Consider the following 18,373-nt stretch of genomic DNA (forward strand, 5'->3'; position numbering starts at 1 on the left):
CACTCTGCTTTTGAGAAACGGGCATTCTTGCACTCTCCTGTGTTTCCTATCGGGCCAGTAGAGTGAGCTAGCTCAGAACAAAAGAACTGTGCTTTCTACACAAACAGGGCATATCTAGTTCAACTCAGTATTGGAAACTGAGTAAAACAGGAGCTTCTCTTCAGTCCAATACAATGTACTGGCTGTGAATAGACGCGAATGCTATATGCACTGTGTAAGGTCAGAATAGCACAAGAGTGCTGTTCTTGGCCTGAATGAACCCTTGCTGCTAGAACGTGAAACTGAACATGATTCAACTCCGCCTAGGAAGTTTAATTGAACCCTAGTGTGCCATGCAAGAAAAACACTCTGCTTTTGAAAAACGTATATTCTTGCACTCTACTGTGTTTCCTAGAGGGCCAGTACAGTGAGCTAGCTCAGAACAAAAGAACTGTGCTTCCTACACAAACGGGGCATATCTAGTTCAACTCAGTATTGGAAACTGAGTAAAACAGGAGCTTCTCTTCAGTCCAATACACTGTATTGGCTGGGAAGAGACGCGAATGCTATTTGCACTGTTTATGGCCAGAATAGCACAAGAGTTCTGTTCTTAGCCTGAATGAACCCTTGCTGCTAGAACTTGAAACTGCACGTGATTCAACTCCGTTTAGGAAGTTTAATTGAACCCTAGTGTTCCATGCAAGAAAAACACTCTGCTTTTGAGAAACGGGCATTCTTGCACTCTACAGTGTTTCCTATACGGCCAGTACAATGAGCTAGCTCAGAACAAGAGAACTGTGCTTCCTACACAAACGGGGCATATCTAGTTCAACTCAGTATTGGAAATTGAGTAAAACAGGAGCTTCTCTTCAGTCCAATACACTGTACTGGCTGGGAAAAGACACGAATGCTATTTGCACTGTGTATGGCCAGGATAGCACAAGAGTGCTGTTCTTGGCCTGAATGAACCCTTGCTGCTAGAACGTGAAACTGAACATGATTCAACTCCGCTTAGGAAGTTTAATTGAACCCTTTTGTGCCATGCAAGAAAAACACTCTGCTTTTGAAAAACGGGCATTCTTGCACTCTAATGTGTTTCCTATAGGGCCAGGACAGTGAGCTAGCTCCGAACAAAAGAACTGTGCTTCCTACACAAACGGGGCATATCTAGTTCAACTCAGTATTGGAAACTGAGTAAAACAGGAGCTTCTCTTCAGTCCAATACACTGTACTGGCTGGGAACAGAGGAGAATGCTATTTGCACTGTGTATGGCCAGAATAGCACAAGAGTGCTGTTCTTAGCCTGAATGAACCCTTGCTGCTAGAACTTGAAACAGAACGTGATTCAATCCCGTTTAGGAAGATTAATTGAACCCTAGTGTGCCATACAAGAAAAACACTTTGCTTTTGAGAAACGGGCATTCTTGTACTCTTCTGTGTTTCCTGTAGGTCCAGTACAGTGAGCTAGCTCAGAAAAAAAGAACTGTGCTTCCTACACAAACGGGCCATATCTAGATCAACTCAGTATTGGAAACTGAGTAAAACAGGAGCTTCTCTTCAGTCCAATACACTGTACTGGCTGGGAACAGACGCGAATGCTATTTGCACTGTGTAGGGCCAGATTAGCACATGAGTGCTGTTTTAGCCCGAATGAACCCTTGCTGCTAGAACTTGAAACTGAACGTGATTCAACTCCGTTTAGGAAGTTTAATTGAACCCTAGTGTGCCATGCAAGATAAACAATCTGCTTTTGAGAAACGGGCATTCTTGTACTCTACAGTGTTTCCTATAGGACTAGTACAGTAGCTAGCTCAGAAAAAAAGAACTGTGCTTCCTACACAAACGGGGCATATCTAGTGCAAGTCAGTATTGGAAACTGAGTAAAACAGGAGCTTCTCTTCAATCCAATACACTGTACTGGCTGGGAACAGAGGAGAATGCTATTTGCACTGTGTATGGCCAGAATAGCATAAGAGTGCTATTCTTAGCCTGAATGAACCCTTGCTGGTAGAGCTTGAAACTGAACGAGACTCAACTCCGTTAAGGAAGTTTAATTGAACCCTAGAGTGCCATGCAAGAAAAACACTCTGCTTTTGAGAAACGGGCATTCTTGCACTCTACAGTGTTTCCTATAGGACTAGTACAGTGAGCTAGCTCAGAAAAAAAGAACTGTGCTTCCTACACAAACGGGGCTTATCTAGTTCAACTCAGTATTAGACAACTGAGTAAAACAGGAGCTTCTCTTCAGTCCAATGCACTGTACTGGCTGGGAACAGACGCGAATGCTATTTGCACTCTGTATGGCCAGAATAGCACAAGAGTGCTGTTCTTAGACTGAAGGAACCCTTGCTGCTACACCTTGAAACTGAACGTGATTCAAACCCGTTAAGGAAGTTTAATTGAACCCTAGTGTGCCATGCAAGTTAAACAATCTGCTTTTGAGAAACGGACATTCTTGCACTTTACAGTGTTTCCTATAGGACTAGTACAGTGAGCTAGCTCAGAAAAAAAGAACTGTGCTTCCTACACAAACGGGGCATATCTAGTTCAACTCAGTATTGGAAACTGAGTAAAAAGGAGCTTCTCTTCAGTCCAATGCACTGTACTGGTAGGGAAGAGAGGAGAATGCTATTTGCACTCTGTATGGCCAGAATAGCACAAGAGTGCTGTTCTTAGTCTAAATGAACCCTTGCTGCTAGAACTTGAAACGGAATGTGGTTCAACTCCGTTTAGCAAGTTTAATTGAACCCTAGTGTGCCATGCAAGAAAAACACTCTGCTTTTGAGAAACGGGCATTCTTGCACTCTACTGTGTTTCCTATAGGGCCAGTACAGTGAGTTAGCTCAGAACAAGAGAACTGTGCTTCCTAAACAAACGGGGCATATCTAGTTCAACTCAGTATTGGAAACTGAGTAAAACAGGAGCTTCTCCTCAGTCCAATACACTGTACTGGCTGGGAACAGACGCGAATGCTATTTGCACTCTGTATGGCCAGAATAGCACAAGAGTGCTGTTCTTAGACTGAAGGAACCCTTGCTGCTAGACCTTGAAACTGAATGAGATTCAAACCCGTTAAGGAAGTTTAAGTGAACCCTAGTGTGCCATGCAAGATAACCAATCTGCTTTTGAGAAACGGGCATTCTTGCACTCTACTGTTTTTCCTATAGGGCCAGTACAGTGAGCTATCACAGAACAAAAGAACTGTGCTTCCTACACAAACGGGGCATATCTAGTTCATCCTAGGATTGGAAAGTGAGTAAAACAGGATCTACTCTTCAGTCCAATACACTGTATTGGCTGGGAACAGAAGCGAATGCTATTTGCACTGTGTATGGCCAGAATAGCACAAGAGTGCTGTTCTTAGCCTGAATGAACCCTTGCTGCTAGAACTGGAAACTGAACATGATTCAACTCCGTTTAGGAAGTTTAATTGAACCCTAGTGTGCCATGCAAGGAAAACACACTGCTTTTGAGAAATGGGCCTTCTTGCATTCTACTGTGTTTCCTATAGGGCCAGTACAGTGAGCTAACTCAGAACAAAAGAACTGTGCTTCCTACACAAACGGGGCATATCTAGTTCAACTCAGTATAGGAAACTGAGTAAAACAGGAGCTTCTCTTCAGTCCAATACACTGTACTGGCTGGGAACATACACAAATGCTATTTGCACTGTGTATGGCCAGAATAGCACAGGAGTGCTATTCTTAGCCTGAATGAACCCTTGCTGCTAGACCTTGAAACTGAACGTGACTCAACTCCGTTAAGGAAGTTTAATTGAACCCTAGAGTGCCATGCAAGAAAAACAATCTGCTTTTGAGAAACGGGCATTCTTGCACTCTACAGTGTTTCCTATAGTACTAGTACAGTGAGCTAGCTCAGAAAAAAAGAACGGTGCTTCCTACACAAACGGGGCTTATCTAATTCAACTCAGTATTGGAAACTAAGTGAAACAGGAGCTTCTTTCAGACCAATACACTGTACTGGCTGGGAACAGACGCGAATGCTATTTGCACTGTGTATGGCCAGAATAGCACAAGAGTGCTGTTCTTAGACTGAAGGAACCCTTGCTGCTAGAACTTGAAACTGAACGTGATTCAAACCCGGTAAGGAAGTTTAATTGAACCCTAGTGTGCCATGCAAGATAAACAATCTGCTTTTGAGAAACGGGCATTCTTGTACTCTACAGTGTTTCCTATAGGACTAGTACAGTGAGCTAGCTCAGAAAAAAAGAACTGTGCTTCCTACACAAACGGGGCTTATCTAGTTCAACTCAGTATTGGAAACTGAGTAAAACAGGAGCTTCTCTTCAGTCCAATACACTGTATTGGCTGGGAACAGAGGATAATGCTATTTGCACTCTGTATGGCCAGAATAGCACAAGAGTGCTGTTCTTAGCCTGAATGAACCCTTGCTGCTAGAACTTGAAACGGAATGTGATTCAACTCCGTTTAGCAAGTTTAATTGAACCCTAGTGTGCCATGCAAGAAAAACACTCTACTTTTGAGAAACGGGCATTCTTGCACTCTACTGTGTTTCCTACAGGGCCAGTACAGTGAGCTAGCTCAGAACAAAAGAACTGTGCTTCCTACACAAACGGGGCATAACTAGTTCAACTCAGTATTGGAAACTGAGTAAAACAGGAGCTTCTCTTCAGTCCAATACACTGTACTGGCTGGGAACAGACGCGAATGCTATTTGCACTGTGTAGGGCCAGAATAGCACAAGAGTGCTGTTCTTAGCCTGAATGAACTCTTGCTGCTAGAACTTGAAACTGAACGTGATTCAACTCCGTTTAGGAAGTTTAATTGAACCCTAGTGTGCCATGCAAGAAAAACACTGCTTTTGAGAAACAGGCATTCTTGCACTCAACTGTGTTTCCTATAGGGCCAGTACAGTGAGCTAGCTCAGAACAAAAGAACTGTGCTTCCTACACAAACGGGGCATAACTAGTTCAACTCAGTATTGGAAACTGAGTAAAACAGGAGCTTCTGTTCCGTCCAATACACTGTACTGGCTGCGAACCGAAGTGAATGGTATTTGCACTGTGTATGGCCAGAATAGCACAAGAGTGCTGTTCTTAGCCTGAATGAACCCTTGCTGCTAGAACTTGAAACTGAATGTGACTCAACTCAGTTTAGGAAGTTTAATTGAACCCTAGAGTGCCATGCAAGAAAAATACTCTGCTTTTGAGAAACGGGCATTCTTGCACTCTACTGTGTTTCCTGTAGGACCAGTACAGTGAGCTAGCTCCAAAAAAAAAAAAAAACTGTGCTTCCTACACAAATGGGGCATATCTAGTTCAACTCATTATTTGAAACTAAGTGAAACAGGAGCTTCTCTTCAGAACAATACCCTGTACTGGCTGGGAAAAGACGCGAATGCTATTTGCACTGTTTATGGCCAGAATAGCACAAGAGTGCTGTTCTTAGCCTGAATTAACCTTTGCTCCTAGAACTTGAAACTGCACGTGATTCAACTCCGTTTAGGAAGTTTAATTGAACCCTAGTGTGCCATGCAAGGAAAACACTCTGCTTTTGAGAAAAGGGCATTCTTGCACTCTTCAGTGTTTCCTATACGGCCAGTACAATGAGCTAGCTCAGAACAAAAGAACTGTGCTTCCTACACAAACGGGGCATATCTAGTTCAACTCAGTATTGGAAACTGAGTAAAACAGGAGCTTCTCTTCAGTCCAATACACTGTACTGGCTGGGAACAGACGCGAATGCTATTTGCACTGTGTATGGCCAGAATAGCACAAGAGTGCTATTCTTAGACTGAAGGAACCCTTGCTGCTAGACCTTGAAACGGAATGTGATTCAACTCGGTTTAGCAAGTTTAATTGAACCCTAGTGTGCCATGCAAGAAAAACACTCTACTTTTGAGAAACGGGCATTCTTGCACTCTACTGTGTTTCCTATAGGGCCAGTACAGTGAGCTAGCTCAGAACAAAAGAACTGTGCTTCCTACACAAACGGGGCATAACTAGTTCAACTCAGTATTGGAAACTGAGTAAAACAGGAGCTTCTCTTCAGTCCAATACACTGTACTGGCTGGGAACAGACGCGAATGCTATTTGCACTCTGTATGGCCAGAATAGCACAAGAGTGCTGTTCTTAGACTGAAGGAACCCTTGCTGCTAGACCTTGAAACTGAATGAGATTCAAACCCGTTAAGGAAGTTTAATTGAACCCTAGTGTGCCATGCAAGATAACCAATCTGCTTTTGAGAAACGGGCATTCTTGCACTCTACTGTTTTTCCTATAGGGCCAGTACAGTGAGCTATCACAGAACAAAAGAACTGTGCTTCCTACACAAACGGGGCATATCCATTTCATCCTAGGATTGGAAAGTGAGTAAAACAGGATCTACTCTTCAGTCCAATACACTGTACTGGCTGGGAACAGAAGCGAATGCTATTTGCACTGTGTATGGCCAGAATAGCACAAGAGTGCTGTTCTTAGCCTGAATGAACCCTTGCTGCTAGAACTGGAAACTGAACATGATTCAACTCCGTTTAGGAAGTTTAATTGAACCCTAGTGTGCCATGCAAGGAAAACACTCTGCTTTTGAGAAATGGGCATTCTTGCATTCTACTGTGTTTCCTATAGGGCCAGTACAGTGAGCTAACTCAGAACAAAAGAACTGTGCTTCCTACACAAACGGGGCATATCTAGTTCAACTCAGTATAGGAAACTGAGTAAAACAGGAGCTTCTCTTCAGTCCAATACACTGTACTGGCTGGGAACAGACGCCAATGCTATTTGCACTGTTTATGGCCAGAATAGCACAAGAGTGCTGTGCTTAGACTGAAGGAACCCTTGCTGCTAGAACTTGAAACTGAACGTGATTCAAACCCGGTAAGGATGTTTAATTGAACCCTAGTGTGCCATGCAAGATAAACAATCTGCTTTTGAGAAACGGGCATTCTTGTACTCTACAGTGTTTCCTATAGGACTAGTACAGTGAGCTAGCTCAGAAAAAAAGAACTGTGCTTCCTACACAAACGGGGCTTATCTAGTTCAACTCAGTATTGGAAACTGAGTAAAACAGGAGCTTCTCTTCAGTCCAATACACTGTATTGGCTGGGAACAGAGGATAATGCTATTTGCACTCTGTATGGCCAGAATAGCACAAGAGTGCTGTTCTTAGCCTGAATGAACCCTTGCTGCTAGAACTTGAAACGGAATGTGATTCAACTCCGTTTAGCAAGTTTAATTGAACCCTAGTGTGCCATGCAAGAAAAACACTCTACTTTTGAGAAACGGGCATTCTTGCACTCTACTGTGTTTCCTACAGGGAAAGTACAGTGAGCTAGCTCAGAACAAAAGAACTGTGCTTCCTACACAAACGGGGCATAACTAGTTCAACTCAGTATTGGAAACTGAGTAAAACAGGAGCTTCTCTTCAGTCCAATACACTGTACTGGCTGCGAATCGAAGTGAATGGTATTTGCACTGTGTATGGCCAGAATAGCACAAGAGTGCTGTTCTTAGCCTGAATGAACCCTTTATGCTAGAACTTGAACCTGAACGTGATTCAACTCATTTTAGGACGTTTAATTGAACCCTAGTGTGCCATGCAAGTAAAACACTCTGCTTTTGAGAAACGGGCATTCTTGCACTCTACTGTGTTTCCTATAGGGCCAGTACAGTGAGCTAGCTCAGAACAAGAGAACTGTGCTTCCTACACAAACGGGGCATAACTAGTTCAACTCAGTATTGGAAACTGAGTAAAACAGGAGCTTCTCTTCAGTCCAATACACTGTACTGGCTGGGAACAGACGCGAATGCTATTTGCACTCTGTATGGCCAGAATAGCACAACAGTGCTGTTCTTAGACTGAAGGTACCCTTGCTGCTAGACCTTGAAACTGAACGAGATTCAAACCCGTTAAGGAAGTTTATTTGAACTCTAGTGTGCCATGCAAGATAACCAATCTGCTTTTGAGAAACGGGCATTCTTGCACTCTACTGTTTTTCCTATAGGGCCAGTACAGTGAGCTATCACAGAACAAAAGAACTGTGCTTCCTACACAAACGGGGCATATAAAGTTCATCCTAGGATTGGAAAGTGAGTAAAACAGGATCTACTCTTCAGTCCAATACAATGTACTGGCTGGGAACAGAAGCGAATGCTATTTGCACTGTGTAAGGCCAGAATAGCACAAGAGTGCTGTTCATAGACTGAATGAACCCTTGCTGCTAGAACTGGACACTGAACATGATTCAACTCCGTTTAGGAAGTTTAATTGAACCCTAGTGTGCCATGCAAGGAAAACACTCTGCTTTTGAGAAATGGGCATTCTTGCATTCTACTGTATTTCCTATAGGGCCAGTACAGTGAGCTAACTCAGAAAAAAAGAACTGTGCTTACTACACAAACGGGGCATATCTAGTTCAACTCAGTATAGGAAACTGAGTAAAACAGGAGCTTCTCTTCAGTCCAATACACTGTACTGGCTGGGAACATACACAAATGCTATTTGCAGTGTGGATGGCCAGAATAGCACAAGAGTGCTATTCTTAGCCTAAATGAACCCTTACTGCTAGAACTTGAAACGGAATGTGATTCAACTCGGTTTAGCAAGTTTAATTGAACCCTAGAGTGCCATGCAAGAAAAACAATCTGCTTTTGAGAAACGGGCATTCTTGCACTCTACAGTGTTTCCTATAGTACTAGTACAGTGAGCTAGCTCAGAAAAAAAGAACGGTACTTCCTACACAAACGGGGCTTATCTAGTTCAACTCAGTATTGGAAACTAAGTGAAACAGGAGCTTCTTTCAGACCATTACACTGTACTGGCTGGGAACAGACGCGAATGCTATTTGCACTGTTTATGGCCAGAATAGCACAAGAGTGCTGTTCTTAGACTGAAGGAACCCTTGCTGCTAGAACTTGAAACTGAACGTGATTCAAACCCGGTAAGGAAGTTTAATTGAACCCTAGTGTGCCATGCAAGATAAACAATCTGCTTTTGAGAAACGGGCATTCTTGTACTCTACAGTGTTTCCTATAGGACTAGTACAGTGAGCTAGCTCAGAAAAAAAGAACTGTGCTTCCTAAACAAACGGGGCTTATCTAGTTCAACTCAGTATTGGAAACTGAGTAAAACAGGAGCTTCTCTTCAGTCCAATACACTGTACTGGTTGGGAACAGAGGATAATGCTATTTGCACTCTGTATGGCCAGAATAGCACAAGAGTGCTGTTCTTAGCCTGAATGAACCCTTGCTGCTAGAACTTGAAACGGAATGTGATTCAACTCCGTTTAGCAAGTTTAATTGAACCCTAGTGTGCCATGCAAGAAAAACATTCTACTTTTGAGAAACTTGCATTCTTGCACTCTACTGTGTTTCCTACAGGGCCAGTACAGTGAGCTAGCTCAGAACAAAAGAACTGTGCTTCCTACACAAACGGGGCATAACTAGTTCAACTCAGTATTGGAAACTGAGTAAAACAGGAGCTTCTCTTCAGTCCAATACACTGTACTGGCTGGGAACAGACGCGAATGCTATTTGCACTGTGTAGGCCCAGAATAGCACAAGAGTGCTCTTCTTAGCCTGAATGAACCCTTGCTGCTAGAACTTGAAACTGAACGTGATTCAACTCCGTTTAGGAAGTTTAATTGAACCCTAGTGTGCCATGCAAGAAAAACACTGCTTTTGAGAAACTGGCATTCTTGCACTCAACTGTGTTTCCTATAGGGCCAGTACAGTGAGCTAGCTCAGAACAAAAGAACTGTGCTTCCTACACAAACGGGGCATAACTAGTTCAACTCAGTATTAGAAACTGAGTAAAACAGGAGCTTCTCTTCCGTCCAATACACTGTACTGGCTGCGAACCGAAGTGAATGCTATTTGCACTGTGTATGGCCAGAATACCACAAGAGTGCTGTTCTTAGCCTGAATGAACCCTTTATGCTAGAACTTGAACCTGAACGTGATTCAACTCCTTTTAGGAAGTTTAATTGAACCCTAGTGTGCCATGCAAGAAAAACACTCTGCTTTTGAGAAACGGGCATTCTTGCACTCTACTGTGTTTCCTATAGGGCCAGTACAGTGAGCTAGCTCAGAACAAGAGAACTGTGCTTCTTACAGAAACGGGGCATATCTAGTTCAACTCAGTATTGGAAACTGAGTAAAACAGGAGCTTCTCTTCAGTCCAATACACTGTACTGGCTGGGAACAGACGCGAATGCTATTTGCACTCTGTATGGCCAGAATAGCACAAGAGTGCTGTTCTTAGACTGAAGGAACCCTTGCTGCTAGACCTTGAAACTGAATGAGATTCAAACCCGTTAAGGAAGTTTAATTGAACCCTAGTGTGCCATGCAAGATAACCAATCTGCTTTTGAGAAACGGACATTGTTGCACTCTACTGTTTTTCCTATAGGGCCAGTACAGTGAGCTATCACAGAACAAAAGAACTGTGCTTCCTACACAAACGGGGCATATCTAGTTCATCCTAGGATTGGAAAGTGAGTAAATCAGGATCTACTCTTCAGTCCAATACACTGTACTGGCTGGGAACAGAAGCGAATGCTATTTGCACTGTGTATGGCCAGAATAGCACAAGAGTGCTGTTCTTAGCCTGAATGAACCCTTGCTGCTAGAACTGGAAACTGAACATGATTCAACTCCGTTTAGGAAGTTTAATTGAACCCTAGTGTGCCATGCAAGGAAAACACTCTGCTTTTGAGAAATGGGCATTCTTGCATTCTACTGTGTTTCCTATAGGGCCAGTACAGTGAGCTAACTCAGAACAAAAGAACTGTGCTTCCTACACAAACGGGGCATATCTAGTGCAACTCAGTATAGGAAACTGAGTAAAACAGGAGCTTCTCTTCAGTCCAATACACTGTACTGGCTGGGAACATACACAAATGCTATTTGCACTGTGTATGGCCAGAATAGCACAGGAGTGCTATTCTTAGCCTGAATGAACCCTTGCTGCTAGACCTTGAAACTTAACGTGACTCAACTCCGTTAAGGAAGTTTAATTGAACCCTAGAGTGCCATGCAAGAAAAACAATCTGCTTTTGAGAAACGGGCATTCTTGCACTCTACAGTGTTTCCTATAGTACTAGTACAGTGAGCTAGCTCAGAAAAAAAGAACGGTGCTTCCTACACAAACGGGGCTTATCAAGTTCAACTCAGTATTGGAAACTAAGTGAAACAGGAGCTTCTTTCAGACCACTACACTGTACTGGCTGGGAACAGACGCGAATGCTATTTGCACTGTTTATGGCCAGAATAGCACAAGAGTGCTGTTCTTAGACTGAAGGAACCCTTCCTGCTAGAACTTGAAACTGAATGTGATTCAAACCCGGTAAGGAAGTTTAATTGAACCCTAGTGTGCCATGCAAGATAAACAATCTGCTTTTGAGAAACGGGCATTCTTGTACTCTACAGTGTTTCCTATAGGACTAGTACAGTGAGCTAGCTCAGAAAAAAAGAACTGTGCTTCCTACACAAACGGGGCTTATCTAGTTCAACTCAGTATTGGAAACTGAGTAAAACAGGAGCTTCTCTTCAGTCCAATACACTGTATTGGCTGGGAACAGAGGATAATGCTATTTGCACTCTGTATGGCCAGAATAGCACAAGAGTGCTGTTCTTAGCCTGAATGAACCCTTGCTGCTAGAACTTGAAACGGAATGTGATTCAACTCCGTTTAGCAAGTTTAATTGAACCCTAGTGTGCCATGCAAGAAAAACACTCTACTTTTGAGAAACGGGCATTCTTGCACTCTACTGTGTTTCCTACAGGGCCAGTACAGTGAGCTACCTCAGAACAAAAGAACTGTGCTTCCTACACAAACGGGGCATAAGTAGTTCAACTCAGTATCAGAAACTGAGTAAAACAGGAGCTTCTCTTCCGTCCAATACACTGTACTGGCTGCGAACCGAAGTGAATGCTATTTGCACTTTGTATGGCCAGAATACCACAAGAGTGCTGTTCTTAGCCTGAATGAACCCTTTATGCTAGAACTTGAACCTGAACGTGATTCAACTCCTTTTAGGAAGTTTAATTGAACCCTAGTGTGCCATGCAAGAAAAACACTCTGCTTTTGAGAAACGGGCATTCTTGCACTCTACTGTGTTTCCTATAGGGCCAGTACAGTGAGTTAGCTCAGAACAAGAGAACTGTGCTTCCTACAGAAAAGGGGCATATCTAGTTCAACTCAGTATTGGAAACTGAGTAAAACAGGAGCTTCTCTTCAGTCCAATACACTGTACTGGCTGGGAACAGACGCGAATGCTATTTGCACTCTGTATGGCCAGAATAGCACAAGAGTTCTGTTCTTAGACTGAAGGAACCCTTGCTGCTAGACCTTGAAACTGAACGAGATTCAAACCCGTTAAGGAAGTTTAATTGAACCCTAGTGTGCCATGCAAGATAACCAATCTGCTTTTGAGAAACGGGCATTCTTGCACTCTACTGTTTTTCCTATAGGGCCAGTACAGTGAGCTATCACAGAACAAAAGAACTGTGCTTCCTACACAAACGGGGCATATCTAGTTCATCCTAGGATTGGAAAGTGAGTAAAACAGGATCTACTCTTCAGTCCAATACACTGTACTGGCTGGGAACAGAAGCGAATGCTATTTGCACTGTGTATGGCCAGAATAGCACAAGAGTGCTGTTCTTAGCCTGAATGAACCCTTGCTGCTAGAACTGGAAACTGAACATGATTCAACTCCGTTTAGGAAGTTTAATTGAACCCTAGTGTGCCATGCAAGAAAAACACTCTGCTTTTGAGAAATGGGCATTCTTGCATTCTACTGTGTTTCCTATAGGGCCAGTACAGTGAGCTAACTCAGAACAAAAGAACTGTGCTTCCTACACAAACGGGGCATATCTAGTTCAACTCAGTATAGGAAACTGAGTAAAACAGGAGCTTCTCTTCAGTCCAATACACTGTACTGGCTGGGAACAGACGCCAATGCTATTTGCACTGTTTATGGCCAGAATAGCACAAGAGTGCTTTGATTGGACTGAAGGAACCCTTGCTGCTAGAACTTGAAACTGAACGTGATTCAACCCCGGTAAGGATGTTTAATTGAACCCTAGTGTGCCATGCAAGATAAACAATCTGCTTTTGAGAAACGGGCATTCTTGTACTCTACAGTGTTTCCTATAGGACTAGTACAGTGAGCTAGCTCAGAAAAAAAGAACTGTGCTTCCTACACAAACGGGGCTTATCCAGTTCAACTCAGTATTGGAAACTGAGTAAAACAGGAGCTTCTCTTCAGTCCAATACACTGTACTGGCTGGGAACAGACGCGAATGCTATTTGCACTCTGTATGGCCAGAATAGCACAAGAGTGCTGTTCTTAGACTGAAGGAACCCTTGCTGCTAGACCTTGAAACTGAATGAGATTCAAACCCGTTAAGGAAGTTTAATTGAACCCTAGTGTGCCATGCAAGATAACCAATCTGCTTTTGAGAAACGGACATTGTTGCACTCTACTGTTTTTCCTATAGGGCCAGTACAGTGAGCTATCACAGAACAAAAGAACTGTGCTTCCTACACAAACGGGGCATATCTAGTTCATCCTAGGATTGGAAAGTGAGTAAAACAGGATCTACTCTTCAGTCCAATACACTGTACTGGCTGGGAACAGAAGCGAATGCTATTTGCACTGTGTATGGCCAGAATAGCACAAGAGTGCTGTTCTTAGCCTGAATGAACCCTTGCTGCTAGAACTGGAAACTGAACATGATTCAACTCCGTTTAGGAAGTTTAATTGAACCCTAGTGTGCCATGCAAGGAAAACACTCTGCTTTTGAGAAATGGGCATTCTTGCATTCTACTGTGTTTCCTATAGGGCCAGTACAGTGAGCTAACTCAGAACAAAAGAACTGTGCTTCCTACACAAACGGGGCATATCTAGTGCAACTCAGTATAGGAAACTGAGTAAAACAGGAGCTTCTCTTCAGTCCAATACACTGTACTGGCTGGGAACATACACAAATGCTATTTGCACTGTGTATGGCCAGAATAGCACAGGAGTGCTATTCTTAGCCTGAATGAACCCTTGCTGCTAGACCTTGAAACTTAACGTGACTCAACTCCGTTAAGGAAGTTTAATTGAACCCTAGAGTGCCATGCAAGAAAAACAATCTGCTTTTGAGAAACGGGCATTCTTGCACTCTACAGTGTTTCCTATAGTACTAGTACAGTGAGCTAGCTCAGAAAAAAAGAACGGTGCTTCCTACACAAACGGGGCTTATCAAGTTCAACTCAGTATTGGAAACTAAGTGAAACAGGAGCTTCTTTCAGACCAATACACTGTACTGGCTGGGAACAGACGCGAATGCTATTTGCACTGTTTATGGCCAGAATAGCACAAGAGTGCTGTTCTTAGACTGAAGGAACCCTTCCTGCTAGAACTTGAAACTGAATGTGATTCAAACCCGGTAAGGAAGTTTAATTGAACCCTAGTGTGCCATGCAAGATAAACAATCTGCTTTTGAGAAACGGGCATTCTTGTACTCTACAGTGTTTCCTATAGGACTAGTACAGTGAGCTAGCTCAGAAAAAAAGAACTGTGCTTCCTACACAAACGGGGCTTATCTAGTTCAACTCAGTATTGGAAACTGAGTAAAACAGGAGCTTCTCTTCAGTCCAATACACTGTATTGGCTGGGAACAGAGGATAATGCTATTTGCACTCTGTATGGCCAGAATAGCACAAGAGTGCTGTTCTTAGCCTGAATGAACCCATGCTGCTAGAACTTGAAACGGAATGTGATTCAACTCCGTTTAGCAAGTTTAATTGAACCCTAGTGTGCCATGCAAGAAAAACACTCTACTTTTGAGAAACGGGCATTCTTGCACTCTACTGTGTTTCCTACAGGGCCAGTACAGTGAGCTACCTCAGAACAAAAGAACTGTGCTTCCTACACAAACGGGGCATAAGTAGTTCAACTCAGTATCAGAAACTGAGTAAAACAGGAGCTTCTCTTCCGTCCAATACACTGTACTGGCTGCGAACCGAAGTGAATGCTATTTGCACTTTGTATGGCCAGAATACCACAAGAGTGCTGTTCTTAGCCTGAATGAACCCTTTATGCTAGAACTTGAACCTGAACGTGATTCAACTCCTTTTAGGAAGTTTAATTGAACCCTAGTGTGCCATGCAAGAAAAACACTCTGCTTTTGAGAAACGGGCATTCTTGCACTCTACTGTGTTTCCTATAGGGCCAGTACAGTGAGTTAGCTCAGAACAAGAGAACTGTGCTTCCTACAGAAAAGGGGCATATCTAGTTCAACTCAGTATTGGAAACTGAGTAAAACAGGAGCTTCTCTTCAGTCCAATACACTGTACTGGCTGGGAACAGACGCGAATGCTATTTGCACTCTGTATGGCCAGAATAGCACAAGAGTTCTGTTCTTAGACTGAAGGAACCCTTGCTGCTAGACCTTGAAACTGAACGAGATTCAAACCCGTTAAGGAAGTTTAATTGAACCCTAGTGTGCCATGCAAGATAACCAATCTGCTTTTGAGAAACGGGCATTCTTGCACTCTACTGTTTTTCCTATAGGGCCAGTACAGTGAGCTATCACAGAACAAAAGAACTGTGCTTCCTACACAAACGGGGCATATCTAGTTCATCCTAGGATTGGAAAGTGAGTAAAACAGGATCTACTCTTCAGTCCAATACACTGTACTGGCTGGGAACAGAAGCGAATGCTATTTGCACTGTGTATGGCCAGAATAGCACAAGAGTGCTGTTCTTAGCCTGAATGAACCCTTGCTGCTAGAACTGGAAACTGAACATGATTCAACTCCGTTTAGGAAGTTTAATTGAACCCTAGTGTGCCATGCAAGAAAAACACTCTGCTTTTGAGAAATGGGCATTCTTGCATTCTACTGTGTTTCCTATAGGGCCAGTACAGTGAGCTAACTCAGAACAAAAGAACTGTGCTTCCTACACAAACGGGGCATATCTAGTTCAACTCAGTATAGGAAACTGAGTAAAACAGGAGCTTCTCTTCAGTCCAATACACTGTACTGGCTGGGAACAGACGCCAATGCTATTTGCACTGTTTATGGCCAGAATAGCACAAGAGTGCTTTGATTGGACTGAAGGAACCCTTGCTGCTAGAACTTGAAACTGAACGTGATTCAACCCCGGTAAGGATGTTTAATTGAACCCTAGTGTGCCATGCAAGATAAACAATCTGCTTTTGAGAAACGGGCATTCTTGTACTCTACAGTGTTTCCTATAGGACTAGTACAGTGAGCTAGCTCAGAAAAAAAGAACTGTGCTTCCTACACAAACGGGGCTTATCCAGTTCAACTCAGTATTGGAAACTGAGTAAAACAGGAGCTTCTCTTCATTCCAAAACACTGTATTGGCTGGGAACAGAGGATAATGCTATTTGCACTCTGTATGGCCAGAATAGCACAAGAGTGCTGTTCTTAGCCTGAATGAACCCTTGCTGCTAGAACTTGAAACGGAATGTGATTCAACTCCCTTTAGCAAGTTTAATTGAACCCTAGTGTGCCATGCAAGAAAAACACTCTACTTTTGAGAAACGGGCATTCTTGCACTCTACTGTGTTTCCTACAGGGAAAGTACAGTGAGCTAACTCAGAACAAAAGAACTGTGCTTCCTACACAAACAGGGCATAACTAGTTCAACTCAGTATTGGAAACTGAGTAAAACAGGAGCTTCTCTTCAGTCCAATACACTGTACTGGCTGGGAACAGACGCGAATGCTATTTGCACTGTGTAGGGCCAGAATAGCACAAGAGTGCTCTTCTTAGCCTGAATGAACCCTTGCTGCTAGAACTTGAAACTGAACGTGATTCAACTCCGTTTAGGAAGTTTAATTGAACCCTAGTGTGCCATGCAAGAAAAACACTGCTTTTGAGAAACAGGCATTCTTGCACTCAACTGTGTTTCCTATAGGGCCAGTACAGTGAGCTAGCTCAGAACAAAAGAACTGTGCTTCCTACACAAACGGGGCATAACTAGTTCAACTCAGTATTGGAAACTGAGTAAAACAGGAGCTTCTGTTCCGTCCAATACACTGTACTGGCTGCGAACCGAAGTGAATGGTATTTGCACTGTGTATGCCCAGAATAGCACAAGAGTGCTTTTCTTAGCCTGAATGAACCCTTTATGCTAGAACTTGAACCTGAACGTGATTCAACTCCTTTTAGGACGTTTAATTGAACCCTAGTGTGCCATGCAAGTAAAACACTCTGCTTTTGAGAAACGGGCATTCTTGCACTCTACTGTGTTTCCTATAGGGCCAGTACAGTGAGCTAGCTCAGAACAAGAGAACTGTGCTTCCTACACAAACGGGGCATATCTAGTTCAACTCAGTATTGGATACTGAGTAAAACAGGAGCTTCTCTTCAGTCCAATACACTGTACTGGCTGGGAACAGACGCGAATGCTATTTGCACTCTGTATGGCCAGAATAGCACAAGAGTGCTGTTCTTAGACTGAAGGAACCCTTGCTGCTAGACCTTGAAACTGAATGAGATTCAAACCAGTTAAGGAAGTTTAATTGAACCCTAGTGTGCCATGCAAGATAACCAATCTGCTTTTGAGAAACGGGCATTCTTGCACTCTACTGTTTTTCCTATAGGGCCAGTACAGTGAGCTATCACAGAACAAAAGAATTGTGCTTCCTACACAAACGGGGCATATCTAGTTCATCCTAGGATTGGAAAGTGAGTAAAACAGGATCTACTCTTCAGTCCAATACACTGTACTGGCTGGGAACAGAAGCGAATGCTATTTGCACTGTGTATGGCCAGAATAGCACAATTGTGCTGTTCTAAGCTGAATGAACCCTTGCTGCTAGAACTGGAAACTGAACATGATTCAACTCCGTTTAGGAAGTTTAATTGAACCCTAGTGTGCCATGCAAGGAAAACACTCTGCTTTTGAGAAATGGGCATTCTTGCATTCTACTGTGTTTCCTATAGGGCCAGTACAGTGAGCTAACTCAGAACAAAAGAACTGTGATTCCTACACAAACGGGGCATATCTAGTTAAACTCAGTATAGGAATCTGAGTAAAACAGGAGCTTCTCTTCAGTCCAATACACTGTACTGGCTGGGAACATACACAAATGCTATTTGCACTGTGTATGGCCAGAATAGCACAGGAGTGCTATTCTTAGCCTGAATGAACCCTTGCTGCTAGACCTTGAAACTGAACGTGACTCAACTCCGTTAAGGAAGTTTAATTGAACCCTAGAGTGCCATGCAAGAAAAACAATCTGCTTTTGAGAAACGGGCATTCTTGCACTCTACAGTGTTTCCTATAGTACTAGTACAGTGAGCTAGCTCAGAAAAAAAGAACGGTGCTTCCTACACAAACGGGGCTTATCTAGTTCAACTCAGTATTGGAAACTAAGTGAAACAG

This window comes from Peromyscus maniculatus, chromosome 15, assembly GCF_049852395.1.
Source record: "Peromyscus maniculatus bairdii isolate BWxNUB_F1_BW_parent chromosome 15, HU_Pman_BW_mat_3.1, whole genome shotgun sequence".
In the NCBI taxonomy this organism is placed as follows: Eukaryota; Metazoa; Chordata; class Mammalia; order Rodentia; family Cricetidae; genus Peromyscus; species Peromyscus maniculatus.